Below are 7892 nucleotides of genomic sequence, written 5' to 3' on the forward strand. Positions count from 1 at the left end.
ATGGCAAAGTGATGGATACCCCCTCTGTGGTCCGGCTATATATAATTGTGATTTCTTCTTTGCCAACAGTATCACTGCCCTTGCTTTATATAATTAAGTGAGTGACTATATTATGAAAGTCTTAAATAGAGGTGCATGAATCAAGGCACTATGAGCAGCCAACAAGCAAGAAACTAAAGTCCACTGGCATGGAACCTTCAGAGAACTGAATTCTGCCAACAGTCCTACCAGCTTCAATGTGGACTTTTTATCATGGAAGTCTTAAGGAAAGACCACAACCACTAATTTGGCTTTAATTTTCAGAAGACAACAGGAAGCAGAAAATAAAGAAAAATCACATCCAAACTTCTGATGCACACAGATTGAAACAAATTTAAATTCATATTTTAAAGAGGTGAGGTCTGTGAAAATATTGATATAGATAGATAGATAGGTACATAGATGATGCATACTTAAAAAAAAAGATCTTTATATATTGATTACTATATCAATATAGATGACACATTTCTTGAATAATTTTGATTCTCAATGAATAATAGTTAAATGAATGAATGAAAGCAGGCATCTAATTGCTCTCATCCACCTTATCTGTATAAATAAACTATTTGCAAAACAAGTGAAAAGATGATATTATAAAATGGATGAAATAAAAGTCCTCTGTGTTTTACATTTTTCTGAATAAGCAGATAGAACCATTACCCCAAATTAGTAATTTACAAATGTAAAGTTCATAGGGTCAAAGGTTATGTCAGGATTTCTTTCATCTGATTTAAAGAACAATTGTGAATAAGTGAATAGTAATAGAAGTAAAGAGAGGTCACCATGCTATCACTGGGGGCAGGCATTATGTGGCAATCAGAGAAAAATCATTGGAAGCTTGTACTCCAGGGGTTTGAAAAGCTTACATATGTTAATTTGAGAAAAAGCTGAAAATGGCATCAGAGAATTCTGGTGGCCAAAGGAGGTCAGATATTTGTCAGTTCTTATACCTTAAGTAAAGGGAGAAATTTAAATCTCAAAGTAAGACTTGCCATAGGCATGTGGGTAATTAGCATTCAGCTAGAGGGCAAATTAAACTCACCCTAACAGTAGCCCCTTAATAGATCCTTCATAGAAAAAGGATTTAAAAATAGGGTTTTCTAAATTCCAATGATAAAAATATTATCTGTACTTACAACTATATTGATTGAGTGCTAACATGGCCCTTTAAGCATCTAATACTCACAAGTACATGGGGGAAGACATCATTTTTCAATGAGGAACAAAGGCTGAACTATATTAATGATTTGCCAAAGATCATAGAGTGCCTACCTGGCACAACTGGAATTTGAACTCTCACTTTAAGTTCTTTCTCTATTTTGTACCTTTAGGTAATCAAATGTGACAGTTAAATTTTTTTATCCTAAATATTTTACTAGATATCTTCCCATTTGTCTTGGTCATATCTATACTTCAGAAGCACATATGAAAATCATGTGTTTCCAATGCCGGTGAGGTGGTGTTCAGTATTCTAGTGCTATTTCACCAAGGCAGAGCTGGTGTTTTATAGCTTTCTCTAGTTTGGCAAAGCAAGCCATACACAGACTGCGAGCCTGGTCTATTTCTGCCACACTATCTAATTCTGAGAAAAATAATGGGAGAATTGTCCCTGAGTCAGAATCAAGAAAGTTTCTCTGACTAGATTATTCATGTATCAAAGACTGGACTTATTCCATTTTTGCTCTTTTATGTGGGAGTTCACTAACATTCTCTACAATTTTTAAAAAATGATGCACCTGTTCGAAATAGCCCAAATATTCTGACTCTATTCAAAGTAATCTAGTCATACTTCACAATTTCATCTTCCTACAAGCAATTTTAGATTTTGATGATCAAAAACAAGTCATCTAGAAGATTTAAAACTTTACTTTTTATGCTTAAAATTATAATCCATTTTGAGTTAATTTTTCCATATGATATGAAGTTTAGGTCAAGGTTTGTTACTTTTTAAAAAATAAGGTATGCATTTTTCTCATACCAATATTGAAAGAGCTACCCCTCCTCTACTGAAATGCTTTTACTTTGTCCAAATACTTGAGTAGTTATATTTTTGTAATCTATTTCTGATTCTGATTCTATTCTTCTGTGCTGCTTGCCCATTATTCTGCCAGTAGAACACAATCTTAATTATTGTGGTTATGTAATACATCTTAGCATTGAGAAGAATGAGATCTAGTATTTGGTTTCTCTTCTTAAAAAATTATTTTAGCTATTATTGGACGACTCCCTGTCCATATGGACGTTAGGTTCATCTTATTCTCCCAAAAGAAAGTTGCCGACAATTGATAATAATTGAGTTAAACTAAGAGATTATTCCAGGGAGGAATAACTTTAGCACATTGTGTCTTTCAACATACAAGCATAGTCTGTTTCTCCTAGTGTTTAGTTCTTCTTTGATTTCCATTACAAATATTTTGTAATCTCCCCATAGAGTATATAAATATATAATTGGTTTTTTTTCATGTTGATCTTGAACTATGAGATCTTTATAAACTTATTAATGTGTTATACATTAGTTTGTATGCTTGGATTCACTAAAGTTTCTACATAGACAATCATGTCATTTCCTGATAAAGGCTAACTTATTTCTTCATTTTTTATTAGTTTTCACTTTATTTCTTTTTCTCGGTTTACTGAAGGGAAGGGAATATATAGTACTTATTTAAATTAGATGTTCCTATAGTACACAAAAACATTCATTTTATTTGTTTTTTAAATTTGCTCTTTTTAGATATACATGACAGTAAAGTTTATTATACATACATGGAGTGCAATTCATTCCAATTTAGACCCCATTCTTGTGGTTGTACATAATGCAGCATTTCACTTCATACATGAAGAGAGGAAAATTTGTCCAATTCATTCTACTCTTTCCTATTCCCATATCCTTTCCCTTCCAGTCATTCCCCCTTGTCTAATCCAAAGAACTTCTACCCTCCCTTATTGTGTGTTAGTCTCCACATATCAGAAAAAACATTTGGCCTTTGGTTTTGGGGAACTGACTTATTTCACTCTAGCAGGACAGTCTTCAGTTCCATGCACTTATGACCAAATGTCATATTTTGATTCTTCTTTATGGTTGGGTAACATTCTGTTGTGTCTATATACCACATTTTCTTTATACATTTATCTGTTGAAGGGTACCTAGTTTGGTTCCATAGCTTAGCTATTGTGAATTGAGCTGCTATAAACATTGATGTGACTGTGTCACTGTCTTGTGCTAATTTTAAGTCCTTCAGGTGTATATATACCAAGGAATGGGGAAACTGGGTTAAATGGTGGCTTTATTCCAAAGATTTCTGAGGACTCTTCATATTGCTTTCCTTAGTGGATGCACCAATTTGCAGTTCCACCAGCAGTATATGAGTGACCCTTTTCCCCCACATCCTTTCCAACATTTATTACTTAAATTTTTAATAACTGCCATTCTGACTGCCATTCTGAGATGGAATCTAGGTGTAGTTTTAATTTATGATACTATAATGGCTAGTAATTGAATAATTTTTCATATATTTGCTGAATGATTGTATTTCTTCTGTGATGTGCCTGTTCAATTCCTTTGCTCATATATAGATTGGGTTATTTATTTTTTGGATGTTAAGTTTTTGAGTTCTTTGTATATCCTAGAGATAAATGCTCTAGCTCAGGTGCAGATGACAAAGATTTTCTCAAATTCTGTAAACTCTCTGTTGTTCACATTCTTGTTTCCTTTGATGTGAAAAAGATTTTTAATTTGATATTATCCCATTTATTGATTTTTGATTTTACTTCTTATACTTTGGGAGTCTTGTTGAGGAAGTTGCTTCCTAAATCAACATGATGAAGAGGTAGGCATATTCCTTGAAACCCTAGTCAGAGCAATTAGACAAAAGAAAGAAATTAAAGGGATAGGAATAGGAAAAGAAGAACTCAAACTGCTTATAGAAATCATAAACAAATTCAGCAATGTAGCAGGATATAAAATTAACACCCATAAATCAATTGCATTCCTATACACCAATGATGAATCAGCTGAAAGGGAAATTAGGAAAACTATTGCATTCAAAATAGCCTTAAAAAAATTCTTGGGACTCAATCTTAAAAAGAGGTGAAAGACATCTACAGTGAAAACTATAGAACCCCAAAGAATGAAATTTCAGTAAACCTTAGAAGATGGAATCATCACCCATGTTTTTGGATAGACAAAAGGAATATTGTCAAAAGGGCAAAACTATAGACATTTAATGCAATTCCTATTAAGGTTCTGATGATGTTCTTCATAGAAATAGGAAAAGCAGTTATGAAATCCATTTTGAAAAATAAGAGACTCAGAATAACCAAAGGAATCCTTAGTGAGGAAAGTGAAGTAGGAGGCATCACAATACTAGACCTTAAATTATACTACAGAGCTAGAGTAATAAAAAAAGCATGATATGAACACCAAAACAGAGAAAAACAGATATGAAGACCCATTGTACAAAATAGAAGACATAGAGACAAACCCACATATATAGAGTTATCTTATACTAGACAAAGATGACACAAATGTACATTGGAGAAAAGATAGCCTCTTTAACAAATGGTGCTGAGAAAACCGAAGATCCATATTTAACAGAAAAAAATTTAACCTTATCTCTCACCCTGCATAAAACTCAACTCAAAGTAGACCAAGGACCTACACATTAGACCAGAAACCCTTTGCCTACTAGAAGAAAAAGAATTCATTCTTTGTCCTTATGTATGAAGTTAGTAAGTATTTTATAGATGATCTTTATGAAGATCAGAATTTAGGAGAAAAATTTCATGACCTTGAACTAGATAAAGGGATCCCAAATTTGATATTAAAAGCATAATCTGTAAATGTAAACAATTGATCAATTTGATCTCATCAGAAGTAAAAAAGTTTTTTATTTGTTAACCAGTCTTAAAAAGACTGAATTAGAAGCTATAGTCTTGGAGAAAAGATTTGTGAAGCATCTGTCTATTCAATGAAGATCCCATATTTAGAATATATAAAGAACTCTCAAAACTCAACCATGAAATAAATGACATCAAATGTAAATATGGCCAAAATACCTACACACACATTTCACTGACTAGGGTATATGGATGGTTGATAAGCATGAGAAAAGTCATTTAGAATCATTTCCCATTGGAGGAATACAAACTCTCAATGCAAAAAAAAAAAAAAAAAAAAAAAAAAAAAGTCACTATATGCCTATAAAGTAAAATTTTGAAAATGCTGATAACACCAAATTCTGATAAGGATGCAAAAGTATTTGGACACTTGTAACTTACTAGTGAAATATAAAACATTAGAGTCCCTTTGGAAAATAGTTGCAAGTTCCTACTTAAACAAAAATGATCTTAAAATGCAAGATAGCAATTGTATTCATAAGCAAAACTTATATATATGAATATATATAGCAGCTTTATTCATAACATCCCCATATTGTAAATCGTTCTGATGTCCCACAATGGGTGAATGATTATACACAATTTAGTACATTCACACAGTGGAAGGCCACTTGGTAACATAAAGAAGCATACTATTGTTACACACGACAACTGAGAAAACTATGCTGTATGAAGAAAATCAATCTCAAAATATGTCATATTGTTCCACTTTTTGTAAATAACTTTGAAATAACTTTGTTGGAGAAATGGAGAAGACAGTACTTGTTTCCAGAACTGAATATGGTTGTGGCTAAATGAAGTGAGAGCAGAAAGTCCTGTGGGTACAGTATAGTTGAGTATTTTGATTAGTGTGCGAGTTACATAAACATGGCTATCCCTTTTTAAATTAAATTAAGCTATACATACACAGAAACAAATATGAATGTGTGAAAGTATAACTGATGAATTATGAATAAACTTTGTACATTGTATCAGTAAGGGTTTACTTAATATTGCACTATAGTTGTATAAGATGTGAATATCTTCTGATGTTGGAAGAGAAAGTACAGTATTCCCTGTACATTTCTTTGCAACTTCCTATAAATTTAGAATTATTTTAGAAGTTAACATTATTCTTTTCTTTCACCATACCCACTAAAAAAACTTTTAAAGTCATTTTTAAACCCTAAATTGCAGAGTTTTTAAGTTATTTAAAGGTAATATTAATGTGAAGTGCAGCTATGTGTTCTGAATTCCTTGTTATCACTCTGTGAGAGTGCCTGATCTTTTGCTCAGTGGAAATGGAACCATGATATTTGATCTCCTGTACCTGTTAGAAAAGAGATATTTTGCACTTAAACTCACTCCAATATATGTTCTTGTGAATTTGAAATGGTGTCATAGAATCTTTACTTGGTCCCTATCAGGAAAATCTGTTATTATGAAGCTTGATCCGGGGGGTAATTGTACATAGCACATCATAGTAGGGACAACAGTTCTTCCAAAAGAGTGGATGAGGGGAGAGAAGTTATTTGGAAGACCTTAGAGAGAGAAAGCAACTTTGACCTCTGGTTTTGCAAATAATATTCCTATTTCTACATAAATTTTGATGTATTTCCTGCCATTGGATTCTATGTGACACCTTTTGGCTTCCTCTTTTCCTCCCTCTCTCCTTCTTTCCTTTTGTTTTTTAATTCTCTTTCTTTTTTTTTTTTTTTTCAACCTATCATTAGCTTCTAGTTCTCTGATTGAAATGATTTCTCATTAAGACATGCTAGGTTATACTTGCGTTACTACATGTGCTGATAATCTGGTTCCATTTTGAAGCTTCTTCATTTTTTTCCTAATTCAAACTTACTTCTTAAAGTGATATTCCCCCCTCTTTAACTACAGTCCACTAATAAAAGGTAGCCAAAGAAAAGGTGGGGTGGAGAAAATATGTTTTAGAAAAGCCCATTGACTCTTCATCCATCTCATGGGCATAGAGATTAGACCTTTCGTTCTAATAGTATTTTCAGAGTGCCTACAGAATTCTTTTCTGCACATGATAATATCCCAGTCAGCAAAGCTACTTAATTGACTGTCATACTTTGTACTGGGACTGGTATATTCCTCTTAAGAGACAAAGTTATGTTTTTGGTTTTTAAATTTGAATCAAAGAATGATTTTAAAGCATGTTTTGTGTAGATGTGGAAAGTTGATCATGGTTACACTTTCCCGAATCTCATAAGCAATTATCTAACAGTTTTCTAAGATTTTTCAAACAATGTTCATTTTAGTACCTATTGTATTGTAGAGAGGAAATGAACTCAACACTCGTGTGGATCCTAGTGAGGTTATTAGTCATAGCAATGTTTTTAGAAATAGGGTAAATGTTTAAAAAATTCATGTACTTTTAAGTTCAGACTTTCTACTTGATGAATTGAGTCCTACAGGATTTTCCAAAGAAAAGCAAGAAATGATTTAGTTTGAAGTATATTTTTTGTGGCACTTCTTCTAAATAGTAAACAGGCAAAATATCCAATTTAGGCTGTTGGTTCACTACAGAAGTAAATACCTATGCAGTAGAATAAAACTCAGCAAACAAAATTTATGTGGTAATTTCCGACATACACATTATATCTAAGTGAAAGCCTTTCTTATAGCTATTAAAGACACTTGTTTTGATATTAGAACTGCATACAAGAACTGTTCTTATTTCTTGCTCTTATTGAGCTGTTTGTACTTAAATCTTCATGTATTACTTTTCTACACTGTTAATAAACTGGGCAATTATCATAGGTTTAGTGGCTTAAAACAACATATTTATTTTCTGATGATTTCTGGGAGTCAGGAGTCTTTCCCAGTAGCTGAGTCTTGCTCAGAACTTCACGAATGTGTGATCTCATGTGGAACTTTAAGTTCCTCCTTCAATCCCCTCGTTGGTAGACAGAAGTCAGAGTCTAGGAGTTGTAGTAGGGAGCCCCAGAGGATGCTTC

This window comes from Sciurus carolinensis, chromosome 11 (assembly GCF_902686445.1).
Source record: "Sciurus carolinensis chromosome 11, mSciCar1.2, whole genome shotgun sequence".
Classification (NCBI taxonomy): Eukaryota; Metazoa; Chordata; class Mammalia; order Rodentia; family Sciuridae; genus Sciurus; species Sciurus carolinensis.